Source organism: Humulus lupulus, chromosome 5 (assembly GCF_963169125.1).
Source record: "Humulus lupulus chromosome 5, drHumLupu1.1, whole genome shotgun sequence".
NCBI lineage: Eukaryota > Viridiplantae > Streptophyta > Magnoliopsida > Rosales > Cannabaceae > Humulus > Humulus lupulus.
In genome coordinates this window covers 117,924,843-117,941,654 of record NC_084797.1, presented here as the reverse complement: position 1 = coordinate 117,941,654, position 16,812 = coordinate 117,924,843, and the positions used below count along the sequence as shown (strand labels likewise).

At 31.2% G+C, this 16,812-nt stretch overlaps 3 long non-coding RNA genes across 10 annotated transcripts; 2 read left to right on the top strand and 1 right to left on the bottom strand.

Annotated features, from left to right (window-relative positions):
- The first annotated feature begins 261 nt into the window (after nt 1–261).
- LOC133777605 (uncharacterized) lies at nt 262–6,073 on the top strand. 8 transcript variants are annotated; one of them, XR_009868689.1, is made up of 4 exons: nt 262–994; nt 2,254–2,290; nt 2,401–2,518; nt 2,769–6,073. It is a non-coding gene; the product is annotated as an uncharacterized LOC133777605 (long non-coding RNA). The 8 variants fall into 8 exon arrangements; XR_009868688.1 differs by lacking the exon at nt 262–994 and adding an exon at nt 1,004–1,388; XR_009868686.1 differs by lacking the exon at nt 262–994 and adding an exon at nt 1,014–1,388 and having other exon boundaries at nt 2,254–2,518; nt 2,769–3,023; nt 3,505–6,073.
- Nucleotides 6,074–9,456: 3,383 nt separating this feature from the next.
- LOC133780569 (uncharacterized) lies at nt 9,457–10,352 on the top strand. Its single transcript, XR_009869415.1, has 4 exons — nt 9,457–9,510; nt 9,598–9,660; nt 9,759–9,875; nt 10,287–10,352. It is a non-coding gene; the product is annotated as an uncharacterized LOC133780569 (long non-coding RNA).
- A 1,787-nt stretch (nt 10,353–12,139) lies between these two features.
- Nucleotides 12,140–13,142, bottom strand: LOC133780568 (uncharacterized). Its single transcript, XR_009869414.1, has 3 exons — nt 12,947–13,142; nt 12,347–12,471; nt 12,140–12,196 (listed from the first exon to the last, which is right to left on the bottom strand). It is a non-coding gene; the product is annotated as an uncharacterized LOC133780568 (long non-coding RNA).
- Between the last annotated feature and the right edge of the window lie 3,670 nt (nt 13,143–16,812).

Below are 16,812 nucleotides of genomic sequence, written 5' to 3'. Positions count from 1 at the left end.
GCATAAGTAGTATTTTCTAGGTTTGCTAGCTTAACCCCTAGCTCAATCTTTGGTCTAAGTCCTCTAACAAACTTGGTAACCCTCAAAAAGTAAATTGGAAACTACAAGAAAAACTAATTTTCACAACACATGGTTATAAGACTATTGAAAAAGTATTATAAAAGCTAGTTAAAAAAATGGGACATAAAATGCGCTATGGTGTAAAAGGCGGGTAGTGAATTTATTTAGAGGGAAACTGAAAATTAAAATGGTCTTAAAACATATATCTTTATTATGCCAAAGTTGTAAAGAAAAAGCTTGGCACCCGGTTTGATCTGAAGGACAACTTCTTGTTGCTCCATGGGTAGCCTGAAAACACGGTAAAGATAGCATTGGGGTTTTATTGAGCCATTGCACATGAATATGAAACCACATTTTTCTTCTTCTTCTTCTTCTTGTGATTTCTTCATTTTCTTTCCCATTTTCTTGGGGACAAGAGTTCCCAAATTAAATCCGAATAAGGGCACAAAAACAAAGCAACAAACTTTTACAGTTAGTGACAGACCAAATTACTCCAATAAGCGATGGGTCTACTCAGGGCAAGCATCAATCATCTTGGACTTCACAATGGTGGCTACCCAAAAATTATACTGCCAAACGTCCGAATACATTCATATATGATTCTCTCTTATTTTTTATTGATGAACATTTCTACAAGTCTTTATCATCTATAATCATTTTTAATTGATTTAAGTTTGAGAATTTGATGATCCAAGTTTTTTTATTCTCTATAATTTATACCATTTATCTTCTTTTATCCATCCATACCTCCATTCATTATACTTTTTTAGTTTTTTCAATTAACTTCCAACCAAAAGATTTGGTGATGATGAATCCTTCTCCTCCTCGACGCATAGTGGGTCTTCGCAGGGTCCGACAGTGACGATGGATTCTTCTTCTTCTTCTTCACCTCAGCACACTGTGGATGACGACTTGGGTTCAGGGCTCGCACTTGGTAAGTTTCCCTATCAAATATGGATTTTTTTCTTCTTTTTTATCTTATCTAATGTGGTTGGTGTGAGGTCTCACTTTTGCGAGATAGTGGGTTGGGTCTGGATTGTGTTTTTTATTCACGTGCAAGTTGCTAGTGGTGATTTGTGGTGGTGGTGGAGCGTAGGTTAAAAATGGAACGGCGTGGCCCTGTGGCTCACGAAAATAATGGAACATATCTGTTGTTGTTTTCATTTTTTGGATTATATTCTTCGTGCAAGTTTCTATCCATATGTATTTATACTCAAGATATGACTTCAGTTAAGTATTTGACCCCAAAAATGCATTGGTTACAATTCATATCAAAAAGCATTTCCATCTCTCTCATTAGCCCATGTTTCGATTCATCTTCAACCATGGTAATTAGTTATTCTCTACATGGTTGTTGTTATGTATATATAGGAATAAAGTATCTATAGAGAAGGAGTTATCTATGAATGTAAATACTTGTTGTTCTTTTCATATTTTTTTTGTTTTTGAAGTTGTTAACTTAACTTGAGAGGATAACTTTATTTTACATTTTATTTTTTAGCACAACTTCGTGGTTTGGTTATACCCTGATACCTTTTTACTGTGCTAGTGCTTTTTAATAATTCTTATTTTCTGGATTATTTGTTTAGTAAGGTTAGCTATAAATATGCCTTGTTAGGAAATATTTGTCTTTTATTATGCTTTTGTGTATAGCGTAGAAGATTCATTAAAAGTTAAATACAGCACTAATGAATTTATTGTAGTTTTAGTTGGTCATCTTTGCCTTAACATCCCTATCTGACTGAATTCCAGATGTTGTGATTCCAATATCTTTCTTCATATTATTGTGCCTATTTTCTCTTCAACATTATGGTACGCACTGAGTTGGATTCTTCTTTGCACCAATTGTGTTGACGTGGCTACTATGCATCAATACCCTTGGCTTGTATAATATATTTTGCTGGAACCCACATGTTTATCAAGATCTTTCCCCATATTACATGTTCATGTTCTTGAAGAAGACAAGGATAAGTGGATGGATGTCTTTAGGTGGAATATTACTGTGCATAACATGTAAAATAGGAGAACACACATAATATTTTGAGTCATTTTTCTTAGGAAAGAAAACAGAGCTCTTTGTATTGTTTTTTTTCCATGTTTGATAAGTTATGAATGACCTTTATTAAGACATAAGTTGTTGTTAGATTTTTATGTGTTATTACATGCCACTAATGAATCCGTGTGCTTTTGCAGGCTTAGAGACTATGTTTGCTGATCATGGACACTTCTCGTAACTTTGAACATCATTATAACAATACTTTATCATATTTTAATCTCATTTTCAGTGGATGTCTAATCTAACAAGGGAATTTCAACTCCCAATGTATTTTCCTACTGCAGATTGCTTTCACCTTTCTTGTTTATCCAGCACTTATTTTGGCATACATGGGCCAAGCTGCTTATTTATCACATCATCACCACTCCAAACATAGTATCTATTTTTTTGTCTCAGTTCCTGGTAAGGGTCATTCTTCCATTTTGTATGAAGTACTCTTGTTTAATTTCTAGTTGGCCAAGCTTTGACAAGATGAAATAAATTAAAACTAAGATTCACAAGATTCTCCTAGCATTCGATAGATGATGTTAAAGAAAATTAAACTTGACATCTCATTCTTTAATAGTATTATTTCAAACTTCTGTTGCGAATAGTGACTGGTAGAAGTACTCATTACGAAAGATATGATGTCTACAAATTTTTTTGAATGTAGAATGCGTAAGGTGGCCAGTTCTTGTTGTAGCTATTCTTGCTTCAATTGTTGGAAGCCAAGCAATCATCAGTGGAACATTATCTATCATAAATCAAAGCCAGTTGATTGGATGATTCCCAAGAGTCAAGGTCGTTCACACTTCTGACAAGATTCATGGTCAGATATATATTCCAGAAATCAATTGGATTCTCATGATCCTTTGCATTGCTGTAACAATTGGATTTAGAGACACTAAACACATGGGAAATGCATCAGGTAACTTGTACATTTTCACTAGTCTCATACTGAAAACAGTTAAATTTATTTTCTTACCTCTGATAACTTTATCTGGGCCCAAGGAGTCCATTGTTATTGTCCAACTAAGAGAAGAAATATATTACTACTCTAGTTTTAATTTGACTCTTCATCAATTTGTTTATTCGTATTATTTCAAAGTTGAATTGTTTATAGATTTCTCAATACCAAGTTTGCAATCATCATCTTTTTATTAAATTGAAATTTATGTATGATTATAGTAAATTGATTTAAATTTAGGCCTGTACAATTTTTAGGCAATTTGTCATTGTGTGTTAATAACTTTGACTCTCTTTCTTACTCCATCATTCTAGCTTCTGAAATGACTGATTTGTTCTATCTAGTTAAGTTTTTTTCTTAATTATATAAATGTTATCTTTTTATTTCCCTATTTGGATGGGCTCCTTTATTAATAATTTTTATAGCTATGTTCTTTTGACAGTTGGTTGATTTAACCTCAAAAATACCTCCACCGACACAAACTATAAATAAAGTAAAAATAAGAAAAGATCAAAACTTTCCACCAACTCAGACTTGATGCCCTTAAAAGTTCCTTACTTTCTTCCTTTTATTTGAAGTAGGTCTCATGTCCCCTTCTATTGGCTGGAATTTGTATTTTAAACATGCTTTAGTAAAACTCTTTGAAGAGGAAGCTATATATTCATATGATATTTACTCTGCTTTTTTTTGCTCGATTCGTATAGACTAATCTATGTTATCAATAAGGTATCAAGTTTGAGAAAATGACTCAACAAGTGTGAGCAAGGAGCATTGCAAAGTTAATTAACTTGATTATTAATTGCAAGAGGTACGGAAGTGTGTTCTCTTAACTTTTTTGTTAATATCATACAAATGTTAGAGGAGTTTGAATATCTTAAATATTCATTCGTAGAGAAGTAGATTCTGAGATTAAAATTGTGTGCTACGGTGATAAAGTAAGGTTGAAAATTTGTGTCTTAGAGAAGTAGGTTCTGGAAAATTTGTTTGTGTATTGCGGTGATATAAGGAAGAAAACTTATTGTGTGTTGTTTGAATTTTTTTACTTGGTATTGATAGATTGTTAGGTAAGCTTTTATATGGGAAATGATGTCAGATCTTATCTAGAATTATGTATTATCTTCTTACAAATAAATTGTGTTTGTTTGAATTGGTTTGATTATATTGATAGATATCTCGCCTGGAGTGTGAATAAGGATAGTTTTCACGTCCCCAACCTTAGGGTTTGAATAATAAAACATTATACATATGAGTTGTGATTGGAAAAACGCATAATCTGATAATGCCTCCATGAGTTCTAAGTCAAATATAATTACCCAAAACAATAGTTTGGTTTCCCTCCCCTATCATTTTTAGAAGATCCACCTTACTTCCATAGTAAAGTTCACATTCAGCTCTATGACCATTTGAGTATGCATATGCAACACATGAACAAGTGCTCCTACACAGTAGCTCACAGCTGTTTAGACCAATAGCAGTAGCCCTTAGAATGGTTATTGAAGTTGGCGTTAGTCCTTATATCTCATAGAAATCATCACCATTTTCACAAACTAATGGAATGATCAAACAACCACTAAATTCCTCTCTGCTGTGCCATCACAAACGAATAGTTGACCATTAAAATTTGCTGATCTTCCATCCTATACTCCTTGATAACCCCATTATGAGCCATGAAAAACCATGAATACACATTGCTAAGTGTCAGCTAAGTGCTTTTTCTTCAATATTTTCCTCTGTGGACACCATAACAGCCATAAAGAGTTATATAGCTTCAACCCCATTACTGAAATTGACAAAGAAAAGAAACCAGGATTATTTTTTCTCTAAAGTAAGAAGACATACTTATTCCACTAGATGATACCTAAACAAGAAGAAAAGAACAACATCAGAATCACCAAGATCAGAATATTCTGGCGAAACTAGACAATATTGTTTGAGCGCTCAATTATCCAAAGTTGCCCCTTCCAATTGAAGCAACCAAATAAACTAATAATAATACAAATGAATAATATTTTTGAGAATACATATTCTAATTCACTTTCACATTACGAGGGAATAAAGATGAATAAGATTCAAAAATGACAACTCGTTCGTAAGAATATAGTATATGACAAATCGTCATTATACATATAATTAAAGAATGCGTCAAAAAAAGAATGACAGTCCGCAGCATATATTAAACTGTCACTTTTATTTTTATTCATTATTTGCAAAAAATAAAAAATAAAAAATACAGGTTCACATAATGACCAGTCGTTTTCATTGAACAAAAAGACTGTAAGCTTACTGAAATAAAACTCGAAATTTAAAGAACTCCATACAAACTTCGATACGTAATAATAAGTGTCCTATACTTAAAAAAAAAGTTCAAAAACCATATCTCATAAAGACATGTACTGTGTACATATGTATATGTAATGAGTAGGGTTTTTTTGTTATCATAAAGACATGTACTGTGAAAACTTTGGAAGGCAAGGAATGATATTGTGTAGAATAACAGTAGGACTCGAAAGGAAACAATAATTGCTTCAGCTAGAGCTTATTTTGATCAATGGAAGGTAGCTCAAGAGAAGAATGTGGAAGACCTGGTTGTAACAAATGGGCTTGCACAGGTGAATGAGCATTGAACTAAACTAGTTAATGGTAGGATCAAAATCAATGTTGATGCAACTTTATTTGAGTCTGGTGGTTTTTTTGGTATTGGCTGGGTGGCTAGAGATGTAGAGGGTACTTTGATTGAGGCGTGTCATCGTTTGTACAGAGATGTTACTCACCCTCTTCTGGCTGAAGCAATTGGGGTGAAGGAGGTGTTGAGGTTGATTATGAATTGAGGTTGGACAAATGTGGATGTGGAGTCTAATCTGGCTGTTACTGTGGTTGCTATAAATAACAGCAGTAAACTTGTTTCTCCTCTTGGGATTGTAGTTCAGGATTGTAAAATTTTTATCTCTTGTTATTACTCTGTCATTGTAAATGTTGTCAAATGGTCTGAGAATAAGGCTGCTCATTTGGTCGATTTAGCCGTTTAATGTGATTTCTTTCTTTAAAAAAATTATATCTCTAATTATCAAATTTATCCTTATGTTTTACTATAACTAGAACTGAAATGTATTTATATAAAGGACTTGAATGCTAATGCTCCTGATAACACTTTTAATCATTTTTCTCGTAAAACCACTATAAATTTTGTGCTAGACATCAATATAAATATTTAAATTAGTAGTTGAGATTCATTTAAAAAAAATTAGTAATTGAGACTCTTAGAATTGTAAAAAAAAATTGGTGAAGAAATTAGTTTCACAATTATTAAAATTTCCTAATGATCAAACTTAGTTACAGATAATGAACATTTTATTATGCTTATTCTAAATGGAAACCATACCAAATTTGTTTGTTCTGTTATAATTTGAGTTACAATAGATGACGGAATGGATCACTCAAATTTATGAAACCCCACAAATATAAATTCAAGAATACCATTTTTTTTTTAATTTCATTCAAGCGGTCAAAACAATAATGTCTTAAACTTTCAATATTTCTACTATTATGATCCAATAGAGACTTGTAACTTTATAAGAATTCTTTACAAAAAAAATGTACATGGTGTGACTGTACAAAGGTTCTTGCTACTATTTATTATAAGTGAGTGACTAAAATGATCCTCTAGAAGTGGGAATTGTATGAAATTCCATTGATGATTGCTAGTTCTTATTATAGCCATGGAAATGTGTTAAAGAAATATGTTGTTGGTGGGTCTTGGCAAGCCACATGCACATGGTTAGTGCAGCTCAAGCTATACATCCATATATATATATATGTCTATATTTGGAGTACCTAAATGGCAAAATCTTGATGAATAAGCATAATAACAAGTCTTGGAAGACAGTAGTCGAAATTGGAGTTATTGACGTTAAATATCCAAATAGTATCACTAAGATTACAAATAGGGACGCTTAATCGGACAAGGAAGGGGGGGTAACAAGGTCAAAATTAACTGTTGTTAATATGTGTAAAGACAAGATGACATTGTTGGAGGAAGAGCAGTTAAATATGAAGATTCAAATTGCGGAAATGCTGAATCTACTTAAAGGACACTTGGTAACAATTCTTTCTCGCACTTATATAACTAAAAATTTGTATTTTTGAAATGAAACTTATCTTGTTGTTTATATTTAGGGTGGTAGAGCAACAACAAGTGAGGGGCAGTCCCACAATATTCCACAACCCAACAATATTCCTTCTCCTAAGGTAAATCTTCAAATTGTTTTCTTTCTTTTTAAGGAAACAAATACAAAAATTAATATACTGTCTTCAAAATTAATTTTGCAGAGTGTTGGAGTTAAAAATGGCCATAGCCTTACGTAAGCAAGGAATGCTTGCTACTTGCTCGATTGGTCAGATGCAATTATTGCTGAAGGCTGTTGGGATTCTAGTGATCCAGACTTAGAGGTGCACGGAATTCCTCTTGGACCAGATTTTATGTGTGTATGGGTTGATGTTGCTATTGTGCCTGGTGCTTATTTATTTCGTCCTAACTATGCGATGCTTACTATACGAGAAGTTGTTGGTTCAACAGTTGCAAGGCCTTCTCAAAAGGTTATTCCAAGACGTATTTATTTGATTATTTGATTTTATAATGCTTGTTCAACATTAACCGATATGCAATCCAAGATTATGATAGCATTATTGACTATTTTAAATGAATGATATGATATTTCATGACCTCATTAATTTTTCTTTTATGTTTTATTTACTAGATTCAACAAGTCAAGTGCAAAAGAGAATCTGATTTGGAAGGCTTTGGTGTGCTGACATTTGGAAGATCATGAATTCCTACCTTTACTTTTGAATATGAAACTATTTAAGACTATTTTGTTGACTATTGTGAGAATGTTTTGTTTATGTTAATTAGGCAGTGTTGAATATCTTAAGACTTTTGGATTATTTTTTAGATAATTTTGAATGAATTTTGACACAATTATTTGGTTATATGTGTTATGAACCATATAACTGGTACTCGAAAATATATTTGTATAATGTTAAGGGTGTCTTAAGTATATTAAATGAAGCGGGTTTGAATTAAAGAAATAAAATATAATTATAATGTACAGGTTTAGATAATAATAATTCAAGCTTATTCAAATATTAGAATAATACAAAAAATGTGTTATTGTATCTTTTACAATAACACTGGTTTATAAGCATAAAATTATGTTATGCAAACTATTTTCTATAATGCAGAAAGTGTGTTGTTATAAAGTGTATCATAATACTACTTTATAAGTACAAAAAACACTACAACAATATTGAGTATATATTACATTAAAGAATAGCATATTTTTAAAAATGCTATTATTAATGGGGGATTAAAATTAACATGGAACTGATGAATAGTGGGGATTAAAATTTTTGGCGCCATATGACTAAAATCCCAGGCGGCAAAATGAATTTATGCCAAAATTCCCTTTCTCTCAGATTTTCTCAAGCCTTTCTCTAAGTTACCCTTTCTCTCAGCCTCAATCTCTCACTCACGAAGTCCTCTCCACCCTCACGAAGACTCACCGCCCTCACCGCCCTCAACTCATCTCTGCCTTCGCCCTCACGAAGTCTCTCCGCCCTCACCGAAGTCTCTGCCTCACAAAGACTCGCTCCAGAGTCGCGTCTCTCTGCCTCTCCGTCTGGACAGTTGTTGTGTTCACCGATCGCCTCAGCGACGAGGAGTCTCTTTCACTCTCTTCCGATCGTGGCTGGTATTGCTCTGCTTTTAGTCAATCGTTGTTAGATTTTCTTATAAAGTTCATTTAAAAAAAAAAAACTGGAGCTTTCCATTTCTAAAGTGAGAGTAAAACTCATTATTTCTGACTAACAAACTTGTAATTAGGTACTTCTTAAGTCTTTCTTATATAAAAGATTGGCCTGTCTGATTCTGCTTGCAAATTTTGTGCATTCATCTAAAGCGTGTTTCCTTTAATGTGTTCGGCGAATCCTTTAAACTTCAGGTAATGCAATTTTCAGTTATCTTGATTCCTAAGATTTCTAACACTTGTAAGCCCCAAAAAATAGAAGGTTCCGGAACAGTTTTCCATGAAATCCAGGAAACACTTATAAATTGCTGCATTTTAAAAAAAAAATTGGTCATTGATTGTATGTGATTGCAAAGTTTTTAAATACTCTTTGCCTTCACAGCCAAGTATTTGTAATGTGATTTTCAAGATGTGTCGACTTCTGACTCAAATCAATTTTAGTTTCTTAAGCATCTTTTTAGGATTAAGTTGCATATGTTATATGGTTTTTGCACATGTTATATGTGTTTTGGCTTTATGGTAGATGTTATAAACTACCTCGTATATGTTTACAATCATTGCTTAAGACTTCAAAAAATTGTCTTAATGGGTTTCCAATGGATGGCCAATTGTTTCTCATAAAGCATCTTCTTATCTTGAGGGAGCAGGTGATCCATGTTTACCCTGTTTTTGTGGTGGATGTTCCACTAATCACCTTATCTCATTCTTCAAATTTTTTTTTTGCCCATCCCCAGATTGCACCTTTCGATATTGAGTTTTCAGTGACACACAAGGAACTTGACTTCTCTCATTTGCTGGTTAGTTCCTCCAGAGCTAAACCTTTTGCTGCTATTCTTAACTAAAAATTTCATATAATGGAAGGAAGGTCTCAATTGTTGTTGAACTGTATTTCCAGGATCATTTAAGACGGCTACTTCGAGGTCAAGCCTCTCTATTTGATTGGTCTAGATCTTCTTCCCTGGCGAGGACCTTATCACCCAGAGTTTTGGAAAGTCAAATAGATGCTAAGAAGGTTTGTGATTCACTTGCAACTATTTATGCTGTTATTATTTTTTAGTGTGTAATACGTATATACATACAAGTATATAATTTTTTTTAAATTCTTAAATTTCTTTAGAACTCTGTTTAGTTCTTAGTTCAGCAAGCTCTTGAATATTTTTTTGCCGATGATATCAGCTTTGATGCTTTAAGGGAAGAATAAATGATAACCTTGTGGAGATGAACATACAAGATAACCTGTGGGCTCTAGTCTTTCTTCAATTTAAATTTTCTTCTACTATTCTTTGCAGCATATAATTGCTGTGCTCTGTTTTCTCTAATAAGTGATGGATGGGATATTTGGGGGAGTGGGTGGAGAAGAGTTCCAGTACACTTTTTGTTTTTGCAACATTTATCGAGTTGTCAGTAACACTTTTTCTTGCAGGAACTGGAGAAAAGTCTGAAGGCCACTTGTGAGGAATTCATCATGTCTGTCACTAAGCTAGTTGTTTGAATATTGTATGGTAATATACTTTATAATTTATAAAGGCTATTATTACATATATATAAATATACATTTTATGCTTGTTGTTTAATTTTAGTGTTCTTAACATACGATTGATACAGGGCAATTTAGTACATGCCGGAGGAAGAGTTATTTGTTCAGCTGAAGGAGATTTTCAATAATACAATTACCAGAGCAAACTAAGTACGACGGTAATAAACTGATCCAAATAACCCAAAACTCTATTAAAATTTTAGTATTATTATATAATAAATCAAACTCAGCTAATCATATGATTTAAGTTTATATATTTTGCTTATGGAATATTTTTAATTTATATAAGCTCCTCACATTCACAGTCTGTGCATATATGTTAGCATGCAAAGTTACGACTTACATGGTTGAACATAATTGTGACATGACTTTTTGATTTATTGGGTTCTCTACACAAGTTTCTAAATTTCTTTAACTCTTTCAGAAATTCAGAATTGGAGGGAACTTTATTTGCAGCAGTTTGCAAGAGGTATGTTTTCTTTTATTTTTGTTAAAATACTTTGCAAATGTTAGAGGAGTTTGAATATCTTAGATATTCATCCATAGTGAAGTAGGTTCTGAGATTATTATTATTGTGTGCTGCGGTGATAACGGAAGGTTGAGAACTGGTGTGTATTAGTGAAGTAGGTTCTGAGAAATTTGTGTGCTGCGGCGAGATAAGGAAGAAAACTTGTGTGTTGATTGAATATTTTGAATTGATAATGATTGATGGTTGGTTAATAAATATGGCTGGAATGTTTTCTGATTTTCTGTTAGTTATTTGATGTATATCTAATAAACTTCAAAAACCATAGAAATTTGAAAGTAGAATCGAAACCCATGTGGGGAAAATCGAAACCATAGAAATTTAGTCATCAATCAACTAAATACAAAGTGAACTTGAAAAATCTTAAGGTGAACTAAAACCATAATCCATAACTGCTTAAAACAACTCCTTTTATACTTTGCATCTTTGTTATTACAATAATAAAATACATTTAATCACATTGTAGAAAAATCAGCAAAAATAAAAATCAAATAATCACATTTAAATATGATATAGGAAAACATGGCTACCTTTACTTATCAAAACAAAAAAGGAACACAAGAGTCTTATCCTCCATCCCTTAGCTCAAGAGTCTCGTACACTCATAGTTAAACAAAAAAGGAACACAAAATAGCTGAATCCCAATCCTAAGAAACGTTTATCTGAACAATAGAGCCAATAAAATTAATTTTACAAACATAGCATATCAACAGATTTAGTTCCAACAACAATTAATTTAATACAAATAGCATATCAAACATAAAAATATAGAAAATAAAAATAAAATACCTCACTTTTCTCCTGTGTTCTAATAGTTTTCCCTCCCTTAGTTCATAAAATAGAAATATCGTATGAACTAAACTTGTAAGAAGAATCATATTAACAATACTAAATACAAAAATAATTCATAGAAAAAAAATAGTTACTATCAGTGAGTGATCTAGGTGTGTAGGACCATATGGCTTAGTGTACAGCATGAATTATTTGTTCATTTTTTGTTTCTTTCCCTTAGTTGCCTAGAAGCAAGGCAACACAGAAAGTAGGATCAATAGGAAACTTCAGAGGCTTTTGATGTCTTCATCTAATGCTTAGAAAAGAAATTATGCATTACTTAAAAGTATAACTATAAGACAGAGAAAATAACGAAATACCATACCACTATGGTTACACAGTATGAGTCCTTTAACAGCCTTAGTGAAGCATGAGAACCTATATAGCCAGCTCCACCAGTTACCAGCACATGTGTTACTCCAGCTTCTGGTTTAGAGAACTAGACATAGAAGAAAACCTTAACTTGATCAATTGTTATGCAAATTATGTGACAAGACATTTTATTATTATTATTTAAATTTTAATATAAATACTTAATCAAAGTTTATAATGACAAGTCTTAGATTTGCATATAAAATCAGAAACATACCAAGTTGGGAGAACTAAAAATTGGTGACTGCTTGAACCAGAAAATTGAAAGACTAATAAGGAAAGCAGCCAAAAAGATCCTGACAGAAAAGTTGTTCTTCCTCTTTGAATCTACAAAATCCATGCCTGCAAATACCAAAGATTAACCTTAAAATTAAAATCTTAGGACTATTGGGTTGGTTTAATATGCAACTTTTTCGTTTGACTATAAGGAAAAACTCGGGGAATTTTTTTCTATAAAATATTTGTAGCAAACATGTTAAAGATAAATTAACCAAAGATAGAATAATAAACAGAAAAGATCACCACAAAAGACTTTCCAATTTCATAACCCATTATGATCGGATATTCATTAAAGGTCAATACTCAAAACTTAATCAAGTCTATCACAATCCGTAGCAAAAAAATAAAGTCTATCAGAATACCTTAAAACAAAACTATACATACAAAGAGAGGTCAGTTTTGAAATGAGGAAAATTCAAATGAGTTTGATATAAAAAATACACACACAAACCAGAATTTAGATTATGAAGAAACAACAACCCAGAAAGAGATCATTAATGATAATGAGAAAGTACATGATCTAGGATTGAAACACAACCTTAAAAGATCTCCCTTAAGTCAGGGTTAAACCAATATGAATTGAAATGTAGTTTTGGATGAAAAAAAAAAGATGAGAGGAAAAGTGTTTGGTTGATGAGAAAAGTCTGTATGTTTGGCGGGAGAGAGGAGTGATGAAGAATGTAACTTAGAAGTAGGAAAATGAGAGAAAATAACGAAATACCATAGAAGTAAAGAAGAGGCTTGGACAAACATATACTAACTCCTTACCATCATAAATTTTATCACTTTTAACCATAAATAAAAAATAAGTAGGATAGAAAAAAGAATAGACAAAAAGAAGGAAACTGAGGCTTTTTAGTACTTTTAATTACTTATGGTTATAAAATTCAGAACTAGGCAAGATATAAGGTTGACAAAGATTGGCAAAAGACCTATATATTCAAAAGTATGGCAGATCTTTGGAGAGCTTCGAAATCAAGGCTAGTTACTAAAATAACAAATGCACCAAATGAAGAAGCAAGATTGAAACTAAAGCCTGATAATATTAAATCTATGAATGAGTGGAAAAGTTTTGTTAAGGAAAAAAATAGTGCTGAGTTTAAGGTATTTTATTCTTAACATCTTATAACCAAATATATTTATGATTAAAATTTATAGTTTAATGTCTCTACTAACTTTATATTCTTAGGCTACAAGCGAGAAATTCAAAAAAATACGGACAAAGCAACTACCCCACGCTTGTAGTCGCAAAGGTTATGCAAGATTGATTGATGAATTGGTAAAGCCAAACATATTTACAGTTGTTTTATTATAGAATTTGGTTTAGATATTTTTTTAATTTATTTTCTTATTTTGATAGATGAACCATAGTGAAACCAATACACCACCTTCTAGAGTTGATGTTTGGACCAAAGCACATAAGAAGAAAAATGGCGAACCAGTAAATTCAGAAGTGGCTGAAGATTTTGTATACACCTTGCCCTTTCAAAATCATGTGACTTTAGTTTTAACTTACTCATTTGTTTGAATACATTTATTGATACTATTTATTTTTGAAGGATTTGGTTGAAGAATATAAGAAAGATCCTGCTATGTCTTCAACTACAAGTGTTAATGAAGACATCCTCACAAAAGTCCTTGGTCCTGAAAAAAATTCATACATGAGAGCTTTCGGAAGAGGAGTTACTCGGTCAAAGTTGCAAATTGTGTCAGAAAGAGATGACCATTTGATGAAGATAGAAGGTCAATGCAAAGATTTGAACGACAAAATGCAACACATGGAGCAACTCATTGTTTCTTTAATGAAAAATCAAGTAAGTATTTTGATGCTGAAACTATATTTTCATGTGGCTGAATTGCAATAATAACTAAGATTCATGTTTAATTTTTTGGTTAGTCTTTACTTTTGTATTTTTTTTAATTTTGATGTTGAATTCATGTCTTTCTATCTTACTTGTAAATAGAATACATCTCAGAGCGAGGAGCAATCAAATGTCAATGTTCAATCAAATTCTCATGTTCATTCCACTCAGGTAATTATGATACTAATTATATGAAAATGATAAAATCTAAAACATATAATATTCAATATAAAATCATTTACTGCTGCTGAATTTGTTATATTGATATATTGTTAGAGTGTCAAGAACCACACATTTGGCTCAAAATGCAAAATATTAGATTGGATTGGATCTGGAGAAATTATTGCAGAAGGTTATTTTATCTCAAGTGACCAAAGGATGAGGTTCACCATGTTCCTCTTGGGCCTAATGCTATGAAAGTGGGGATAGATCTTGTGAGAAAGAATGATGCATTACTATGGAGGCCTTCAACAATTATGTCTACTATAGAAGATGCTGTAGGTAGTATAATTGCATGGCCAGCTGATAAAGTTATAATTAGGTAATTAATGTTTTTATGTACTCTTTTAGTTTACTATAACTTTAAGTTGAAGCATTACTTATTTAAATTTTGTTGTAGCTAAACAAATGGACTCGCAACAAAGAAAAGTGCACAAATGATGATGAATTGAAGGATGGAGCAAGTTTCACGCATGGTTTACTTTTGTGTATCTTGTAATGTTTCTATTTTTCATTTTTGAAGTAAAAATTGTTCAAGATTATAAAACTTTATTATGTTATGCTTTCAAACTTAAGTTAGAACTAAGATCTCATGAAGTAGACACATTCATGGTTTGAATTAGTTATTGTTTAATGTAATACTTATGGTTTATCAATCTATTGAGAATTACATTTTATGATTAATTTTGAATTTTTTTTATCAAAATACAATAATGAAAATCTTTTAATTAAAAAAAAACCATATAAGTATACTTATCAAAATAAAATTTAAAATTTTATTACTATATGTTATGATTTAAAAACATATTATAAGCGTAAAAAATCGTTATGGTTTATATAATATAACAAACTAAAAATGTTATCAAAATAATCAAATGTAACAGTTGAAAAGTGTTATGAAAAAAGTACAAGATTAAACTTCAAATTTATAATAAAAAACTCTATCTAAATGTTATTATTTGAATATTATAGCACCTAAAAATGTGTTATTGAATAGTTTAAGATAACACCGAACATAACATTCAAAAAATGTTATAGAAAAGACTGGACTTTTAATAACATGGGCTACGTTAGCATTTTCAGAAGTGCTATCAATAGTCCCGGATAGTAGTTTTTAAGTGTTATGAATACTGTTTTTTCTTGTAGTGAAAGTTTTTATATAATCTACTTATAAATAACATAATGAAATACTTATCTAACTATTAAAATAACACAACAAAAGTGTTATCACAGGCTATACCATAAACATATGTCTACAACTATGGAAAAGTGTTATGCAAAGTGCTCTGACCTACTATAACACCGCTTTCCTTAACACATCAAAAAGTGTTATGGTATATATTTGATAATACTTTTTCGGTCTTATTGAAAGTATTTTTTCTTGTAGTGAGAGTAATCATGGAATTAATAAATAAGATTATTAGATTAAAGAGTCTAATTATTAATCTGGTCTATTGCAGCTTCGTATTATAGGTCCATAGCCCTCAGATCACCTCTTCCTACTCTGTCAAGGGTAAGGATGTCAAAAGAAATATTTGTAGAGAGAATGACTTAATTGCAAATGAATAAAAATTTTAGAGCAAGGAAATAATTAACTGATAATTATGGGCAATTGATTAATTATGAATTAATTATTTAATTATGTAGTTTTTATTTTGAAAAGTGTAGGTTAAAATAAATATTAATCATGTTTAGATTATTATAAAAAGAAAGATTAATAATTACCTTATTTAGAATAAGATATTTATTTAATTAAAATTGATCTTTTTAAGATAAAGTAAATATTGAATTAACTGAAAATTATTTTGGGAAAAATATATTGTCATAAATATTGATTAAACAAATAAATAAGAAAATTAGGGATAACCATAATAAGTGGGGAAACACACTCACTATACAGTGTGGCACCAAACCAAGGATTTCTTATCCCTGGGATTTGAAATTTGAATTTCAAATAATTGTTTATTTAATTATGTATCTTTAATTATTATTTTTAAAATATGATTTAAAATTAAATAATTAAATAGGTTATAACTGATCGGTTTTAATTTAAATAAAATAAAGATTAATTAAATTAGTTAATTATCTTTATAACCCTGAAAAAGAAGTGATACTTTTGAAAAAAGAAGTGGTTTTCATAGACTATCACACCCTCTCTCTGAAAAGAAAGAGATAGTTTTTCTAAACTTAAAAAACTATTCAATACATCTTCTCTCAATCAAACCTCTCTAGATATCATTTGTTGAGTACATCTAGAAAGTCATAAATCAACCTTTTGAATCCTATGTGTCCACACACGTCCTTGTATGTTTAAGGATTGGTT